The 20972-nt window shown below is 38.2% G+C and overlaps 1 pseudogene; it reads right to left on the bottom strand.

Annotated features, from left to right (window-relative positions):
* Positions 1–351: 351 nt before the first annotated feature.
* On the bottom strand, positions 352–20555 carry LOC127415369 (obscurin-like; annotated as a pseudogene).
* Positions 20556–20972: the final 417 nt, after the last annotated feature.

A 20972-nucleotide genomic window follows, 5' to 3' on the forward strand; every position in this document is an offset into this window, starting at 1 on the left:
CTTTTTTAAATGCTTGAAGAGCCATAATACCAACATACTGTATTTACACTATTGTAAAATAGTGTTTCTGTTAGTAATGGGCCACTAATTTAATTATTGCAATGCAATAAACAGCCATGCAGATTGTCTGATTATATCGTAAAAAATTTTGACAAAATGTATTAAATGAATATAATTATCATTATTGCTAAAACTCCCTATGTGTGAGAGCAGCACAAAATAAACTTGACTGTGCATAAAATGTTTTTTTGTTTGTTTTTGTTTGTTTGTTTGTTTGTTTGTTTGTTTGTTTTTAAAGCACTTTCACAGTTCCTTACTTCCATACATTCTTTTTCAGATGCATCTGAATTATCAGAGGGGTCGTTTTATTTTCGTGCAGGTGTGGTCTCGCTTGACCTCTCTTTCCCTGAGATAAGCCTGTAGCTTGTCTGTTGAGAAACAGACCACAGGGTCACTGTGTTTGCAGGGAGGACGCTCTCCTTGTATCCAGGGGTTTTGAAGGCACTCTTCAGCTGTTGGTCTTGCCCTGATGAAACATGGAGCCACGTCAAATACTGCATATGTCTACATACTTATTCATTCAGTATGTAATTTATTCATTATAGAACAATTTCCATATCTAAATTGACAGATTTACATGATTTCCTATTTATCTGAAGTTTGATATCAGGATATAATCAACCTTTATGTTTTTTAATCAACCAAATATTTCATTTGATTAGCTTTCTCCCATAAAAGCAGCATCTACACATGATTACAATCATAGTGTCTGCCATTTGAATATAAACATTATTGAAAATAAGCCACCATCTACACTGTGAATCTGTTTTACCAGGCTTTAGTGCTCAGGTTGTTCTTCATGAAGCTAGTGGCTCTCTCTGAGAGGCCTAGGTAACAACAACCGAACTGGATCTTGCATTTTTTAATGTTGCGATCTCTCTCCCACTTTAAATCAACATGGAAAGGACTGTCTGCACTTAACCTAAAGAGGCAACAGCATGCAAGGAAATCAATGTTTTGGTAGTAAAACTTTCTTCTGTATCAATCTTTCTCTATATTTATAACGATTTGTGAAATTATAATAATGCTTTAATGTCTGTGTTCTCTATGAGTACTTACATGATAAAAGCCAAAACACTAACAGCCCATATATCAGTCTCAGGTCCAACTCCTTGTCCTTCAAAAATAGCTTTAGGAATGACTATATAAACTAACAAGCAGAACAGACATCATTTTTCCTGAATTAATTTTTTTTTAATGTTTGATAAGACACTGGAGACTTTTTCTTTCAAGATGCCAAGCAGTCCTTGAGGCAGAAAATCAAAAGAATCCCATGCATAACGCACATCTAAAACAAGCTAATCCATAATTCCTATATCATAGCTCTAATATACCTTTGATATCTGACATTTCTTTGAGGTGTTCTATGTTCAGGGCCTGTCCTGGAGTAAAGGGCAGAGCGGAGCCCAAATCCACAATCTTTACTACATTTCGATCAGTCACCAGCATGTTGTCTGACTTTAGGTCCAGGTGTACGATGTGTCGACTGTGTAGGTAATCCACAGTGCTCAGAATCTGCTCTAGCATATAGATCCCTATTGGCCACCAAGAGTAAAGGGATATGGTCATTTTTTTCCACAACAATTGTTATACATACAGTTTACAGTTCTTAAAACTACCAATTTTGACTTGTATTTGTGGATATGGTTATGTAAATTCACACAGATTTATAGCCAAGTAATACTTAAAGGTATAATTCACCTAAGATCACCATTTTCTCACTTTCTTGTCATTCCAAAACCATGTGACTTTCTTTTCTTCCAAAGAACACAAAAGGAGATGTTAAGCAGAATGTTAGCCTCAGTCACCATTCACTTTCATCCAGTTTGGAGCAACATGAGAGTGAGTTAATGACAGAATTTTCATTTTTAGGTGAACTATCCCTTTAAACGGTATTCTTTTTGATACTCACCTTTCTGCAAGGTTATACAGAAGCTCTCATCTGGAGCACAATTCCTCTATAAGTACCAGGCAGGTGGGGGTGAGAATGGCCAACTGTAGCTGGACGAGGCGAGGGTGGCTCAGCCGGCAAAGCAGTTGATATTCCCTCAAAACCAGTTGCCTCTGCTCTGGTCTGTAAGGGGTCATCTTAGCTGCAAACATCTAAAAGCTGCGCTGAATGAAATGAAATGAAATGGCCTCTGTTGACAGAGACACAAAATAGATTGTGATTATTGTACTGTTATTATTGGTCTGTTCCTCACACAAAGTTATCATATGGCTTTAAAACAGTGACTCTCAACCTTTTTGACTCCAAGGCCCCCAACCCCCAAATAAATGTTAACCCCAAGGTTAAAAGATATTAAATGTTCGAGTAAGAGATCAGGGGTGTATTTTCATAATAATGAGAAATATACTGTAAGCTTACCTGTTGTTGGCCTACATCTTACAGTATATAAATAAATTAACTTATTTTAAATGATTAAGTCATTTTGAGGCCCCCTTAAAAGTTTGCTACTGATTGATAACCGCTTCTTTAAAAGACTTGAAGAGCTCAGTTCTTGGTGAACTATCCATTGAGCTGTTTGTCTGGATTCATGCAAGGTAAATAAAGCTGTATTTGTTCCCAGAGTGAAAATACAATTAGGCTGAATTTATATACAGTAACCATATTTATATATACAGCAGAGAACCTTCTGATTGCGGACAGAAAGTCTTCTCACTGCCAAGAATCCAGGTACAGTGATCTTTGACCCAGTGGATGCCATCTTAATGAGAGGAACGTGAAAATTTGCAAAAAACATTTAACACATGAACAATGACTATAGGTTTTAACTTTTACATAGTATAATCAAGTTAAGACGATTAACTTTACTAAGTTGTTATTGTCTCAGATTGACTTTGACTGAGTTTGACTTTGTTTAGGCAATTTGATCCTATTTGTTATTCTTAAGTGAGCCCTAAAATGACCATATGACAGGAAATTATTCCTGTTTTTGAATATTCAGTTTATTTCAATGGAGTGCCCTATGGTTTGGTAAGATTGTTCTATCCAAAGAAGGAGTGACCCAGGAACTGGATCGTTACTAAAATCTGCCCTAGGGAAACTGTTCCTGCTATTGGCGCACTGTAAGTTGTGCCTTAGATAAAAGGTTTCTGCTTAATGACATTATTTTCAGCATCTCTGTACCTTCATAAGGAGTTGCTATAAAGGCAGGTGGTGAAGGGTCGCTGAAAAGGGCCAACACTGTTTTGGTAATATAAGACACTCTGAACACATATCCTGGACCTCTTGGTAGGGCATTAGCTGTATAACAGCTGTCTGTAACATTCTTATGCAATATTCTCCACTCCCCACCTAATATAAAACATAACACATTCTTTATGGAGCACCATAGGAAAAAATCGTGTTAGAACACAACAAAAATGGTCATAAAGTCAAATGATATTTATGTTTAGATGAGTCTAGGGTTTATTCATTATAGGTTCTTACCATTTACACTATATTGAATACAATATGTAATAGGCTCATTGGATGCCACAGGTTTCCAGAACACAAGAGATCCACTCCCTGCCAGCTGAATGACATCTGGCCTTGGTGGCTTGACTGAACCTTCTGGTAGAATGTCAGAAAACAACTTTATGACTTACATATTTAAAATATATACAATATTCAAATATAAGGGGAGGGTAACATTAATGCTTTCTTTGATTTACTTGTGTGTGTTCAATCTTTCAATCTTGCAACCATGAGCAGTGGGCAATTATGATAAAATCTGCCTAACAAATCACTCTATACATTTGGTTTTCTTAAAACAGTTTTAGAGAGAACAGTTTGGACTTCTTCTGAGGACTTCCAGATGAGGTGGGAGCTGGTACTGTGGCAGAGCTGGATGTCATTTTTTCTGGCATGACAGGGGAGGCGTTCTTCACAATTGGTCCTGTTAGAAAAAGGTTAAGACTTAATGTAATGTAAGTTTCAGAACTCAAAACTTCCTCTCCAATGCAAAAATGTCTCTGAAGCACCTCTTTGCTCTCTCTGTCTGCTACTCCAGCCTGCACAGGTTTTGTTCCAGAGCTTGAACTGTGCATGCGGTGTCTTGGTGGGGCTTGTAGGAGGTCTTGCTGAAGAGATCTCAGAACACTTTCCATTTTCTCGTCCTCAGAGTCCTGTTGAAGGGACCATGAAGAGGTCTTTCCAGAGGATCCAGCGATTAAAGTTGCCTCTAGGTGTCTTTGGGAGACAGAGTGGTTACTGGGAGAGAGTTCTTCATATGAGCCTACTTTGCTAGAGGCCTCTGAGCCATGGTCAAATGAATATGACTCTGTTAGCGAGAGCTGTGAGCCAGCCATGCTCTCCTCCTCAATCAAATGTTTGGCTTATTTTTCTGTGGTTTGCAATTGGCTGTTATATACAAATGAGCCTCTGGAGACCAGCTGATGTCCTTCTTTTGACTCATGGACCTGGTCTCCCACCTTTGCTATAACTACGGGGCTCTTCCTTGCAGAAAAAGGCGAGTGACGGCAAAGTTCTTCTCATTTGGACCTCTTGAATTTTCCCCTCTTCTTTGTCAGAGACATCTGACTTTTGGCTCAATCTGGCATCATGTTCATCTTCTCCTCATGCCCTTTGCTCAGCTGAAGCTGGAGAGCATTGTATGTAGACACCTAATGACCTGCTTCTTCTCTGTGTGTGTATATTTGGATGAGCAACACTCACTACACCATCAAAACAGCTAGACTTCAGCATAGATGAATGCACTGATCATCTTCTCTGGCTGTGATTAGCCTCCAAGACTGGGGAATCTTCCACATACTCTATGAGAGGCTCATTCAACCTGCCGGAGAGGCTGGAACGGAGAGGCTTATGACCATGCTCTTGCTTTTTCGCTTGGATTTTATCCTGAAGCATCATGTGACGAGCAGAGATTGGTGAAAGCTGCTCAGGGCTGCAGTAAAGGTGCTCTTAATAAGGCTACAGCAAGGTATTAGAGGCCCACTAGTCATCTCCATCAGAGAGGTTAAGTGAGGGGCTGCTGTCCCTACGCTCTAAACTGACTTGCTTCGGTGTGAGCACTACTGTCCCTCTTGATGGTTTGGTTATTGGAATGACCAGTGGGCCCCTCTGAACTCTGCCCTCACAAATAAGTACATCCTCCTCATCCTGTTTAGAGCCATAGGCCACTTTGACACATAAGCATATGGGTCATATTCATCCTCTTCCTCCAAATCATCTTCATCCTCCTGGCTGACCTGCTGGAAGAAGTCCCAGGTATCTGCCTTATCATATTCTGAGGAGGACCCACTACTTAGGGAGGTGCTGCTTGGCTCCTGGGTTTCCCGTGTGGCTGTAATTGAAATTCACACATAGGGGCCTCCAACAATGCTGGGATTGGTCTCAGAGTGAGCACAGAGCTGAGACATGTCAAAGAATGCTGAGAGAAATAGTTTAAAATGAGATGGGGGAGGGTGGCATAGAAACATGTCCAGAAACATGGAAGCATCCATCGTCCAGTTTTCCTGGACAATGGATGGCAGAAGAAATCATTCCAAATCTTACCTGCCATTTCCTTCTTAAAATGGAAGATTTTACATTTTTAGTATTAGTGTCCTGTGGCTCCTAATCTTCATAATGACCCTAAAAACAGTAATTAAATTTCTGATGAAGTCAAGTTTAATGCTTCTTTTTTATTTGTTTACATATCTCATTTTATGTTTGTCTATTGAAATGAAAATAGATCACCACCTACCTGAAACCACTCATAACTCAAACATTTCGAAGCAGATGGTCTCATTCTGGAAAAGGGTGAAGTGAAACATAAGTCACTCAAACATTTTCTGTCATACTAATAAAAAACAGCTGCTCACATTAAAAAATCCAAATACATCCATATAACCAAATCTTACTCTGGGTCTGGATGCAGAACCCTATGTAGGAAGTCCTGTGCCTCTACACTTCTGCTTGTGATCTCAGGGGTGTCCCAGTACCAAACCCCCTCAGCTACCTTCATCAGTGTGGCACGGTCATTATCCCCAAAGAAAGGGCAGTGGCACATTAAAACTGCCAGGGGACAGCAAACAATCACAGGAGACAAACAGACTTTCATTATTTTCCTACTGGAACATACCCACACTGAAATACACACAGGATTGAAGCACTCTTAAAGAAAAATAAAAGATTTTTGCCATTTATTCAACACACTCAACATAAGTAACAACACCAAGAGACCTGGAATAAAAATGTACACTCTTAAAAATTGCTGTTAATTTACTTCAAAATATCAACAGTATAATCCTGTTATTTTTAAATGCAGTACATTACTGTTAATTTTGGTTGGTTAAATGACGTAATATTACGGTATTTTACAGTATTGATTGCTCAAAGGAAAGAAAACAGTACTTTACAATATTTTTTGCATTGCATTTTGGGAACACAAGACTACAGTGAGCCCACACGTGTTTAAGGGGTGATTTTTTTCACCCATCTGCATCTTCTGAATTAATAGGTGAGTACCCTTTTGCTTTGCTTTTTAGCATAGCCATAAAACATTAAATTTATGTTCAACTCATATTGTGCTGTGATAATGATTTTGATAGCCTACCTGCCATCAGATTCCAATATCAACTAAATAAGCTGTTTGTAACGTTATATTTCTGTCTTTTAGCCCAAGATCTTTGTTTCTTTTACTAAAATTGTTTTCTTTAAGTGATTTGTTGTCAGATTGAATAATGCACTGGATTTGGGTTAATTTGTTAATTTGCATGTCAGATTTGAGATTGGAGTCTGAGCTGACACACAAAACAGTGCAGAAACACCACTCAAGCGGTCAGTGTGGTCAGATAACGTTAACAACTTTAACGTTCAGATCTGGGCTGCAAATCGCAAAAGCATTGTAAGCTTAAGTAGGTTGTAGAAACCATTGGTTACAATACTTTCTACAATCTACTTACGACGAAGTCGAAGTATACAACGCTTTTGGGAAACGCAGCTGTACAGCTGATAATGTTAAGTTTTATGCAGGGATGCATGATATTCCTTCTCTTTTAATCTGAAAACATTGGTGATACTGGAATTGTATCTAACTTTTTAAACACTTGTTTCAGTGGGAAACCAACTGTAACTGTGACACCGAGTGCAGCTGGATTTCTGAAACAGATCTTCCATATTACAGGGTGAGATTCATAAAAACGTAACTTCTTTTTATTCTGCGAAGTGCAGCCTTCAAACAGCGTTGCAAATTTTATTTAAATAATGTTCCATTGTTGTCTCTGTAGCACGCTGAAAGGACAGGCATCTTCGTTTGTGTTCTGATGATGATAGAAAATCATACACATCTGGCATGGCATTAAGGTGAGTAAATGATGATTGAATTTTTATATTTGGGTGATCTATTCCTTTAAGAAAGCTCTCCTGACACTAATTATGAATACACACATTTGTTTTTCAGGCGTTTCATCGGGATAAATCCTGAGAGAGGCACCAAGGCTGGACGAGGCAAAGTCTTGTCAAAGCGTACGGGGAAAGTCGCCCAGAAAAAGATGACATCAGTTAACCCTCGTGTCTCCAGTCTACTAAAGAAACTAATGGACTTTGAGTGGGACTTTATATAAGTCAGTGAACCCAGTCATTCACACACACACACACACACTCACTCAACTCACTCAAACTCACACAAACACTCACATACGAACACTATCTCACACACACACACTCAACACACACAAACTCACACAAACACTCTCACACACACACACACACACACACACACACACTCAACACACACAAACTCACACAAACACTCTCACACACACTCAACACACACAAACTCACACAAACACTCTCTCACACACACACTCAGTACACACAAACTCACACAAACACTCTCACACACACATACACACAAACACTCTCTCACACACACACACTCAGTACACACAAACTCACACAAACACTCTCTCACACACACACACACACACACACAAACACTCTCTCACACACACAAACACTCTCACACACACACACACAAACACTCAACACACACAAACTCACACAAACACTCTCTCTCACACACACATTCAACACACACAAACTCACATAAACACTCTCTCTCTCACACACACACACACACACACACTCAACACACACTCTCTCACACACACACTCAATACACACAAACTCACACAAACACTCACACACACACAAACACGTGCACACACACACAAACTCACACAAACACTTTCTCAGACACTCACACACACACACACACACACACACAAACTCACATAAACACTTTCTCAGACACTCACACACACACAAACTCATACAAACACTTTCTCAGACACTCACACACACACACACACACACACACACACACAAACTCACACAAACACTTTCTCAGACATCTGGACCAGAAAAAGAAACAGTAAATTTAAGTTATACAATTTAAAAACTTAAAGCAATAAATATTTAGGTTGGGTAAAGATGTACAAGATGTTGTTAAGGTAAAATGGAAGGTAATAATGCAAAAAGGTCACTGTAGAGAATACTCACCAGTGTCAACAGTGGGTATGGCATGGCAAGAGACTTCACCTGCACTGTTGCTAGCGATGCAGGTGTAGGCGCCACGATCTTTTGTGTGTGTCCAGCAAAGTGAGAGAGCAACGTGCACGACTTTGGGCTGTTTCTGTATACTCACTGGCTAAGATTTCCTTGCCATCCTGCAGTTACAGGAAACCAAATTATTGAATTCAGTTGCAATAAATACACATCAAGGTATTCCATCATAACATGAATATCAATATTGGAGGTCAACTGATATGGGGTTTTTTAATGGCTGATGCAATAAATCCTAATCCAGAGACTAGGGTGGCCGATATGCCGATATATCACACAATTTAAAGGTGCAAGCAATTTTTTCATGGAAAGGTATTAGAAAGAACTTTTAAAAACCTATGTAATCTGTTTTCTCCAGTTAGCTCACAAGCTAGCATATTATTATTAGCTTAGCATTCCGCTAGCCAATTAGCCTGCCAGTTAAACAGTTGTACAGCTACTTCTCTTCATTTTCACCACTTTTCTCCTAGTGTGATACAGAGGTACAACCGTATGTTTTTAACAGAGCTTTTAAGTTGAAGCATATTTAATAATTTTACAAACTTTTAATTTTTTTATTTTTGTGGTTAGGGTTAGGTTTAGGGGTAGGAGTAGGGGTTTAGCAGGACTCCAAATAATCCAAGATAGCATGTAACTACAAAACGAACTGTGGTTGGTCATTTACATGTCTCAGGCAGCTCATTCATGTGCAAGCTGTTGATTCTCAGTGCCATCACGGCTTAAGAATCTAATCGGCCAATGCAGATAATTTGAAAATACCAAATATTGTCCGATTTATCAGTCGACTAATAAATATGCAGTGTCATCACTTTGCTCTTTTAATACCTTAAACCATAGAATCTCTGTTGCCAGTAATGATGGCATAAAAGGTTGCAGGTTGACCAGGCCAGACTGTCAAGTCTTCTATGGCAACTTGCACAACAGGATGCTCTGAGCAAATAAATATTGGATTTACACATTTCCCTGGCCTGCTGATACACATTATTTCTCTTCAGATGTGGCTTAAAAACCTACATTGTTAGGCTTTGTTCTGACAGGCAGCAAAAATCTGACAGTGTTTTATCTGGTTTTGAAGTGTTTTTTTTTTTTGTTTGTTTGTTTTTTTTTTTGTGATCTGTATGTAACCTGTCTGTCTATAGCGGTGGCCAATTACACATTTTCTATGTAGTGAATAGTGAATGAGTGAACGAGTCAGCGGTTTTGGTCACAGTATAAGAATTCATGCGTAAAATGAGTCGGTTGCTTGTGTTCTTTCATGTACCTCTGAGTTCAGCACTACAGTGAGATGTCATAATAGATGACAGCGTGGACAGTCAGTCCTAAAGATCGGATTTGAAAATGAATTTATGTGCTGTGTGAACAAAGCCTTATATATCACCTGTCAGCATTTCCTCCTTTGTTTCTAAATATGAAGGCGTTTTCTCAGGCCCCATGATTTCCTCCTCCTGTGCAGCCTGCGTCTGCGTTTCCACAATATCACGTTGTTCGAGAGTGTGCTTTTCGACAATGCCATTAGCTGGTCTTCTGAAGCACATATTTTGCCACAAGATATTTAAAATGAAGTCCAGTTCAATGAAATATAACTGCTCGAACAACAACTGCATAATTTATTTAATGATGTATTCAGTATACCTAATCTATTGTATATAAGGTAATGTTGTATGCAAGAGTGTATGCAAACTCACTGTTCAGGGTGTCCTGACTGAAATAGTATATTGAACAGGTTTTTCACATAGGAACTGGACCAGTCTTCTGATTGAGGCTCTGTTGGAATAGAATTACTCAGCATTTCATACTGATAAATCTTGCTTGATTACATATATATACTGTTTCTCCGAAGTATCCCTTTGTTTATCTCAAACAGATCTCTTACATGTGGTAGATACCTCTTCAAACCCTTTAACTGCTCACTGTGAGTAGAAACTAAACCTAATAAAGTAACAAATCTTCACATCATATAAAGGGTTTGCCAACTTAAAACACTATACAGTATGTAGAACAGAGAGTGGAGTAGACTTTATGTGTTTCTCTTTATTACTTTATAATGAAATAACTAAATACCCAAAAAAAATTGGTACTAATTGTATTATCATCTTAAATTAAGGAATTTAGAAGTGATTTTGTTTGCATTGCTTGTCTAAACTCAGTCTCAACTGTGAAAAAAACAGCATCATTTACCCTCATAAATGACAGGTATAAAAACAGAGTGAAAGGTGTCATAGACCACATGTACAAAGAGAACGATCACATAGGCTCACAAGTTTCGCAAGAAGCCACTTGGCCATATCTGCAGCAAGGCTTGAGTCCAAGCACATAACCAGCTTTGAAGATGGAGGACGTGGCAGGTTAGCTGAGCATGCATTGATCAGAAAACAGTGACAGCATGTACATAAACAGATTAACGTGTAGAAGGAAAGTGAGAGACAGAGAGAATAAGTGAGAAAGATAAAGTAAAAGAGGGAAAGGCAGAATTACATGCATGCCAAGTCTTGGGGCATCCCCATCTTTGTGGGGACACTTACATGGTGATGGTTTTGATCGGATCTTTATTCTCCTGCTCTGGGACTAAAAAAGGAAGTGGGATGGAAAGTATGATGTTAAACAGGATGTGGGAATGCACATGACTGACAGGTGTTCAAAGGCCACTTATGAACTACTTACATTATGTGGCATAAATCAAAGTATGATCACATAGGTATGAGGAGATAAAGAATGATCTGCATTCAAGTGAATGATATATGAACAGGGTTGGGAGGGTTACTTTTGAAATGTATTCCACTACAGATTACAGAATACATGCTGTAAAATGTAATTTGTAACGTATTCCGTTAGATTACTCAAGGTTAGTAACATATTATAAATACTTTGGATTACTTCTTCAGCACTGGTAGATTTTTTTCACTTGTTTTGACTATAAAAACTCTGCCAGTACAGTAAGACAAAATACACATGTTAAAAATACATTCTCTGAAAAACCTAAATATCTTATGCAGTGTTGTTTCTAAAAAAAGATAAATCTAACTGATCTTGTTTTAAGGATTTGTAGATATTTTTACAGGAAAACAATACAAAAATTAGCATCAAGAATACGATTATTGCCCTAATATCAAAGGTCTTACTAGAAAAAAATAAATTATGATCCAATGTGAATTTTCTTAAAAAAAAATATGATCGTGCCTGGTAACATGTGCATGTAAAATGGCTAGAAATAGCATTATAGCTTAGTGTAAAGCTGACACAAGGTTTATTTCTATTTCTTCTGCTCCAAACTTACTTCAAACTTACTTCTCTGTCTGCTCCTATGAATGTAAACCATCATAAAAAAGTGTTTCACCGCTGTTCAAATGCACTTTAGATCACATCATTTATATGTATAAATGTTTTCCATCTGAAAGGACTAAATATTAAATGAAACAAATGACAATAAAATACAAAGTAATCTCTTCAATAATCAAAATACTTTTTGAATGTAACTGTATTCTAATTACCAATTATTTAAATTGTAACTGTAGTGGAATACAGTTACCTTATATTTTGTATATTAAATACGTAATCCCGTTACATGTATTTCGTTACTCCCCAACCCTGTATATGAATTTGAATGCACTTTCGTTTAAGACCAAATTAATTAAACAGACAAATAAATTACAAATACAGTAAATAAACAGTCTATGTACACACTGTTAAAAATTTAATATTGAGACTAGAATGCAAGTAGATATTTCTAATGACATAATGTAATGTAGATGCCTCTAGCAGAACACGGCCGATGATGTTTTGACATTTTTAAGTAATCCCATCAAAATGGCTCCATCCAAGTAGCTCGACCAAGTAGATATAGGAAACTGTTAGTGTAAACTGGCACAGCACTGAAGAATATTTGATTAATGCATATGCTTTAATCGGTCTCCAGTCCAGACTTACTCCAATCTTGACCTCAGGAACCTTCTCCCATATTGTAAGATGGCCCTGCAAAAACATCAGGCTATAATTAGCAGAATGATCACTAGTTTGCTTATATCTTCCGGTTCTTACCAACACTTTTTGTCTTGTGTTTTCATGGTGTAATAACTATATTCAGAAGACATTCCTGTCTAATAGGCTCTCCAAGACCCTTAAGAGGTGCTGGGTAATTCTCAACCATAGACAGATGATGCAAGTTCTCTGCACGCCAAGGCAAGCTGGAAACCATGGCATAGGCGTCCTCCAAAAGACAACAGTTCTGTCCACTCTTTGCTTTACTCCTGATCAGCTCCTAAAAGACAAATTGGAAATTATTCTTATGCTTCAAGAAATTATTATAATGATGGTAGACATCCTGTATACGTTTATGAATATAAATTATGTGAAAAAAAACAAAAACAATAATCAATTTAAATCAATACGTTATCAGTCCTTATAGTCGGTCTTGTATGTTTGAATTCTTTCCATTGGTCTCTGCAAATAAACTCAACAAAAAAAGAAACGTCCTCTCACTTGCTTTTATTTTCAGTAAACTTAACATGTGTAAATATTTGTATATGTGTAACATAAAGATTCAACAACTAAGACTGAACAAGTTTCACAGACATGTGACTAACAGAAATGGAATAATGTGTCCCTGAACAAAGGGGGGGTCAAAATCAAAAGTAACAGTCAGTATCTGGTGTGGCCACCAGCTGCATTAAGTACTGCAGTGCATCTCCTCATGGACTGCACCAGATTTGCCAGTTCTTGCTGTGAGATGTTACCCCACTCTTCCACCAAGGCACTTGCAAGTTCCCGGACATTTCTTGGGGGAATGGCACTAGCCCTCACCCTCCGATCCAACAGGTCCCAGACATGCTCAATGGGATTGAGATCCGGGCTCTTCGCTGGCCATGGCAGAACACTGACATTCCCGTCTTGCAGGAAATCATGCACAGAACAAGCAGTATGGCTGGTGGCATTGTCATGCTGGATGGTCATGTCAGAATGAGCGTGCAGGAAGGGTACCACATGAGGTAGGATGATGTCTTCCCTGTAACGCACAGCGTTGAGATTGCCTGCAATGACAACAAGCTTAGTCCGATGATGCTGTGACACACCGCCCCAGACCATGACGGACCCTCCACCTCTAAATCGATCCCGCTCCAGAGTACAGGCCTCGGTGTAACGCTCATTCCTTCAACAATAAACACGAGTCCAACCATCACTCCTGGTGAGACAAAACTGCGACTCTTCAGTGAAGAGCACTTTTTGCCAGTCCTGTCTGGTCCAGCGAAGGTGGGTTTGTGCCCATAGGCGACGTTGTTGCCAGTGATGTCTGGTAAGGACCTGCCTTACAACAGGCCTACAAGTCCTCAGTCCAGCCTCTCTCAGCCTATTGCGGACAGTCTGAGCAGTGATGGAGGGATTGTGCATTACTGGTGTAACTCGGGCAGTTGTTGTTGCCATCCTGTACCTGTCCCGCAGGTGTGATATTCGGATGTACTGATCCCGTGCAGGTGTTATTACACGTGGTCTGCCACTGTGAGGACGATCAGCTGTCCTTCCTGTCTCCCTGCAGCGCTGTCTTAGGCGTCTCACAGTACATACACTGCAATTTATTGCCCTGCCACATCTGCAGTCCTCATGCCTCCATGCAGCATGCCTAAGGCACGTTCACGCAGATGAGCAGGGACCCTGGGCATCTTTCTTTTGGTGTTTTTCAGAGTCAGTAGAAAGGTCTCTTTAGTGTCCTAAGTTTTTATAACTGGGACCTGAATTGCCTACCGTCTGTAAGCTGTTTGTGTCTTAATGACCGTTCCACAGGTGCATGTTCATTAATTGTTTATGGTTCATTGAACAAGCATGGAAAACATTGTTTAAACCCTTTACAATAAAGATCTGTAAAGTTATTTGGATTTAACAAAATTACTTTTAAAATACAGTGTCCTGAAAATGGGACATTTCTTTTTTTGCTGCGTTTGTGCCAACACTGAAGACCTGGGTATCCAAAGGTGCCAACTCCATGTTTGCATATTGCTGAAATATAGCAGGAGGAGAACTATGGTTTAGTGTAAGGTATTTCACACCAATGAAAAACACTTTATCTGCCATTTTGAAAATAGTATTGTCCTCTTGCCTTGAAAAAATGCTGTGTGTTTTTGTCTGAGAAGCAGGCCTCAGCTTGGGGCTTGCCTGTAATGTACTGGAGATACATCTCAAAGTCTGGTGCATAACTGACAAAACACTGGGCTACATCATCATCAGAGTAGCACACCTCCAGCTTGGGGAGAACACAGCTGTGAGACAAAGGAGACCGAGGTAGCAATACGTTTTTTCACTTTTTACCCTGATTCAAAAGAAAATACTATGGAACATATACTGTATATACAGTATGTATACACTTTATATATGTTTTTACCATTCATGGAAGCTTGCAATATCCCTGATATTATGGAAAATAAACTCTTTTTGACTGAGGATGGTGAGAGAAACTTGAGAGCTTGTCTCTATGTACTGTAAATGGTGCTCCACTAAGTTCATCTCCTGCACAAAATTGATCTCACACTCAAGCAGTACCTTGATCAACTGACTAAGAAGTGAAAAAAAGACAAGTAGTAGATAATGAAATAATTAAGGTTCCCAGTAAAACATGATAATATTATATCACCAGTATGTTAGAACTTCTTGGATCACACCTCAGACATTTAGGTCAGGCATTAAAAATGGCTACATTGCCAACATTGACCTACGATCAATAATTGTTGCTTTGCATAAAGCTGGAAAGGGTTACAAAGTTAACTCGAAGAGCTTAGATATCATCTGTCCACAGTTAGACAAATTGTGTATAAATGGAGATGATTTAGTAATGTGGATACTCTCCCTAGAAGTGGCTGTCCAGCCAAGATGACTCAAAAGAGCAGAATGCACAATGAGGTAAAAAAAGAACCCTAGAGTGACAGCTAAAGACTTGAAGGAATCATTGGAACTGGTTAACATCTCTATAATGAGTCTACTATCCAGAAAGCATTAAACATGCATGGTGTCCATGGCAGGACACCATGAAGGAAGCCACTGCTATCTAACAAAAACATTGCTGTGCATCTGAACTTTGTTAAAGACCACCTTGCACTCCACAACACTACTGGGAAAATGTTTTGTGGACTGTTGAAACTAAGGTTGAATTGTTCGGGAAGAACATGCAGCACTTCGTATGGCTTAAAAAGGGCACCGCATACCAACATCAAAAAACTTCATCCCAATGGTGAAGTACGGTGGAGGGAGCACCATGATTTGGGGCTGCTTTGCTGCTTCGGGGCCTGGACCGCTTGCCATCATAGAGGGAAAAACTTGGGAATTAATTTATCAAGATATCAGGATAATGTCATGGTTGTTGTGCGCCAGCTGAAGCTCAGTAGAAGTTGGGTGATGCAGCAGGACAATGACCCTAAACATCGAAGTGAATCCACTACAGAATGGCTTCAAAAAAAGAAAATCTACCTTTTGGAGTGGACCAGACAGAGCCCAGACCTTAACCCAATAGAGATGCTGTGGAATGACTTCAAGAGAGACATTCACACCAGACGTCCAAAGAATTTGGCTGATCTGAAGAAGTTATGTAAGGAAAAATAGTCCAAAATTCCTTCTGAACGTTGTGCAGGTCTAATCCTTCAGCTACCAGAAACGCTTGGTTGAGGTTATTGTTGCCAAAGGAGGATCGACCAATTATTAAACCCAAGGGTTCACTTCCTTTTTCTTCAGCACTGTGAATGTTTAATTGGATTTTTTCAATAAAGACATGAACAATAATATAATTGTTTGTGTGCTGTTTGCTTAAGCACACTGTGTTTGTCTATACATACTTGTGACTTTGAAGATGAGATCACATTTTATCACAAATAAAAGCAGAAAATCAGCTAATTCCAAAAGGTTCACATACTTTTTCATTGCCACTGTTACTTCAAGTCATAATATTGAGTAAAGTGAGTAGAACATTTCACATTTTGAACTTTCCTTATAAACACGTTTAATTGTATACCACATGACAAATGAAAGCCTTCCACAGGGAAATTAAATGCAAGCTGTGTAGTTTATTAGACTACATCACCACCTTGCATTACAGGCAATAGAATCATATTACAGAGCTGTGCACGCAGGCCTCAACACTTTGTTCACAAAACATGACGACAGAAACAACCAACAGGTCATAAGGTCATTTTGAGTAGAAAATGAACTTCAGACATTACAAAACAAGAAGTTACCAAACGTAACAACAAAATCAACAATAAAATGGTGTAGTTATTATTCAAGCCTGGTGCATGATGGGAACACCAACTTTGAAAAGTTAAGTACAATTTACTTATTTATTTACCTATGAAATTTACTCAAATTAGCAAATATGACAAGGTTTTCTACTTTAGGATTGATACATGATGACGCATTTTAGATAATAAAAAATCATGCAAATATTTAATTATAAGCTAGAGCATTCATATTTACATGTTTGAACTGAGTATAAATGTAGAATTTAATTAATATTTCACAGTTCACACTTTAACTAGCTTAATGTAGAAAGTATTTGATCTTTTCCACTTTATTTATTTCACCACAAAATCTTTTTTTTTTTCTTCAATGCATATAAACACAGGTGTAGGCTAATGACACATCACGAGTGCTCAAATGAGAATGCTCTCAAGTTTATGATGCTTTGAAACATGACACCATCACTGCATCCTTGTGAGATTAAAAAGACTGAATGAGTAATTAATTTAGTCTCTCTTTTTTGTATTCATCTTCAATGAGGTCCAGTTAAAACATTTCTCATTTAAAAACTTAAAAAACTGGAGTTGGAGAAGTTATCTTTTGAGCCAATAAGTGAACTTTACATGAGATCTAATGTTGTTTGTTTGTTTAGTATCAAGGCTGCTGATCTAGGCTATACATGAAACTATAAAAAAACAAATTAGGCTCATTAAACCAATTTAACATTTTAAAGCATTTAAATAATGATTGTTAACTTCAACAAATTGACCAAGGAAAATTACAGATGTGTACAACATGTGCATTTAATGTGGGTTTTAACCAAAGTAGCCTAAACTGTGAAATCAGTCCTGAGAAAAAGTTAATACTCACTACTGATAGGCTAGTCTTCTGTTCCACTGACCATTAGTTGAATTTAAGATTTTCCTCAAAATAAAGTCCAGGAAAGACACTTCTTATTGTAAGATATTACCCTATTGAAAGCTGGTGACAAAAATACCAGACGATTTGAAAGTTTACCCACGCTCCTTTTTTTCACGTAAATTCTTCCAAGATTAGCCACCGAACTTTGACTAACATGCCCAGGTTAGTGTGCTATCCCCTGGCCACTTTTCCCTTGGCAGACAAGCAGCTGAAAGTGTTTGTCTTTTTTTCAGCTTTCCCATTAATACCAAACAGCTGACATATCTCACCAGAGTCTTTTCCAAAATACCTGTGCATCATTATACATAAAGATAGTAACATCTTGGTGACATGGGGGGCAAGTCCTGTATGTTAGCATTGTTTTCATCCACCTTTCTCAAAGGATGGATATGTTCCTACTGTAATATCGCTTGAAACAGTTTTTCTAATTAAGTATATGAGAAACATACCCTAAGGAATGTGACTTAATTATATTTTTGTGTTTAAATGCACAAAAATACACTTATAACCAGTGTTGGGCAATGTTACTTTTTAAAGTAACTTGTTAGAATATTGCGTTACTCCTTAAAAAAGTAACTTAATTAAAAAGTTAATTTTTATGGAAAGTAAAGCGCTACGTTACTTTTGTGTTATTTTTGCGTTACTTTTTTCTCACAGCCACTTTCACTTCTGCTCATGCACTTATGCTATGCATTACATACAAATAAGCCATGCATTGCATAAAAGAGACATTAAAGTTCATGCTACTGTACAACACTCATGTCAAAGTAAACACAGATATTTAGAAAGTAGGTCTTCACATCATATTTATAATAAAGAATCAGTAACATAAATATGCATGATTTGTTTTTCCATCAACATGGCAACCAATATGAATAATGAAGAATAACCACTGTCTTACCTAAAGCAGCAAAGTCCAACACTTAAACCTGCATCATATATGTCATCATGTGCTGTGCCTATCGACAATGTCAGAGTCAACTTAAGATGTTTTACAAAAATCAGGATAAAATTCAGTGGGGAATGTCAGTTTAATGTGTTCAAGGAATGTGTCTGATAATAAAATAATATTTTTCACTTAAGTCATCTCAGTGCACGCTTGTTTTGAATTGATCCACAGTGCTTACAGACGCCACTGGTTGATCGCATACAACTTCAAATGCACGTTGATACAACTTGAATGGAATCAATATTAATTCAACCAAAATGCGCATGCACGTTAGCGAGTTGATTGACAGGCGATGACTGTATCTAAAATGTGATTGGCTCTTTTACCTGCAAGGCGGGACTTCCTTTCTATATCCATTGACTGTTGGGTGCTAGAGCTTCTTGGTTGGATGTTCCAGTTTCTCCCATTCATTTAAATAGAAGTGACTGGTCTCTGCTAAATAGTCTCTGGCCTCACACTCAATAGAACTACAATGCCAATCATGCACTAAGTCTCCTCCATGAGGTTTGCACACCTTTACTCCTGATTTCTCGCAATACAGGTAAAGCAGAGGTGTACAAAGGCAACACGTTACTTTATTTTAAAAGAAACTCTGATATTATGGTCGAAAATAAAAAAATATTGTGTTACTTTACTCATTACTTGACAAAGTAATCTGATTATGTAGCAACATTGCTTATAACTATCAAAAGCTCATTTTATAAACATGTCAGTGCAAGAATACTGCATAAACATTTTCTCCGTGTTTGATGTAAAAACATTTAACAGCCATGTGCTTATTGAAAGAGCAGACGCTGTTTTAAATTATAAAGAACTTCAACGTTTAAAAGCGCATCTTTATTGACCAACTTTGTGCTGACCAGAAGTTATCAACAGAAGCACAGGTCCCTTAGTTCATGAAACATATTTCACAGAGAGTTGCCAAGATAACCTTACTGGAAAGGCCACTGGAGATTAAAGGTTCCTCCTACCTATCATTTACCTGTGAATTCACTTGTAAGATCATTCTCAATACCCATAGCACTCGCACTGCAATCTCTTTGGAACGAGACATTGGAGCAGTCACGTGACAAGACACGGGATTCCTGTTGACAACCAAAACATTATAAATCTTTATAAAGTCATGTTTATGAAATCTCAGCTCGAAGTGGCAGGGATGTAATGTAACTGATGGTCCAAAAACGCCATATAAATAGCAATATGTTAAGGAACCAGGGCCATGTGAGGAGGTGAAATTAGAATTTGACAAAACAGCTGAACATTGTACCTAAGCTCGCAGGTCCTAGTTTGGAGCTCATCTCTGCGAGTTTCACATTTCCTTTGATTTTGTCTCTCTCCACCCTGTTGACAACATATTTATCGAGAATGGATCCTGAGCCATAAAATTACCCTATAAGTCACATTGTTGCTCAAGAATCATCACACGCCATTATATTGCTTTACACTCTATTATACTTCATAATGAGCAGTTCAATTTGAACACATTAAAATTTATATAAATACAGGTCCAGTCTAATCAATTTCTTAGACACTTGTTTCACGTTTCAATGGTGTTTTACAATCATGCAATAAAAAATATAAAAGCAAAGTTATCTGGTTAAATTCAATCTGATGTACACATGACACTGTTGGCACATTAGTGTAGTTAGAGGAACAGCATGACCTTCAGGACATTAAATCAACAAAGGTTGATGCTGCTTTGCAGCTTGTCCCTGCTTTACATTCAAATCACAAGAAAAATGAGGTACCACAACCTCAATTGAAACTTTGTGATGTTAGGGTGCACCTCACAAAAGATTTACATCAATGAAATATGCATGAGACCGACATGTTTACCAGCTCAGAGTTGCCTCCCTTTGACATAGTGGCTGTCCATTTGTTGATCAGAGGTAATCCCTTAAACCCTAGTCTGGGGACTGGGCTGGTGAACCCAGACCAGTCACAGCTCTACATGTCTAACTGGGGCTACAAAATCCCCTTCTCCCATTAGTTGTCCTTGACACATCTGAATCACTGTCTTTTCACCTCTATGTATGGACCCCAACAACCCACAGCAGACCCAGTGAGGAATGCTTGTACAGTACTTGTATGACATGAATTAGGGTTAAGTATGTGTAGAAGACCCCATATACCTAAGTTTGCAGGATAGAATATTGTGCTTAACATCCACTGATGTGGTAGACCACCAAAGGGGAAAGCCATGTAAATAATTGTGGTTACACTGGGCATTTTTTCCCCATTAACAGTTAAATTGTCTCTGATTAAACATTTTGAATCAAA

The sequence above is a fragment of the Myxocyprinus asiaticus genome, chromosome 24 (genome assembly GCF_019703515.2).
Source record: "Myxocyprinus asiaticus isolate MX2 ecotype Aquarium Trade chromosome 24, UBuf_Myxa_2, whole genome shotgun sequence".
Lineage (NCBI taxonomy): Eukaryota > Metazoa > Chordata > Actinopteri > Cypriniformes > Catostomidae > Myxocyprinus > Myxocyprinus asiaticus.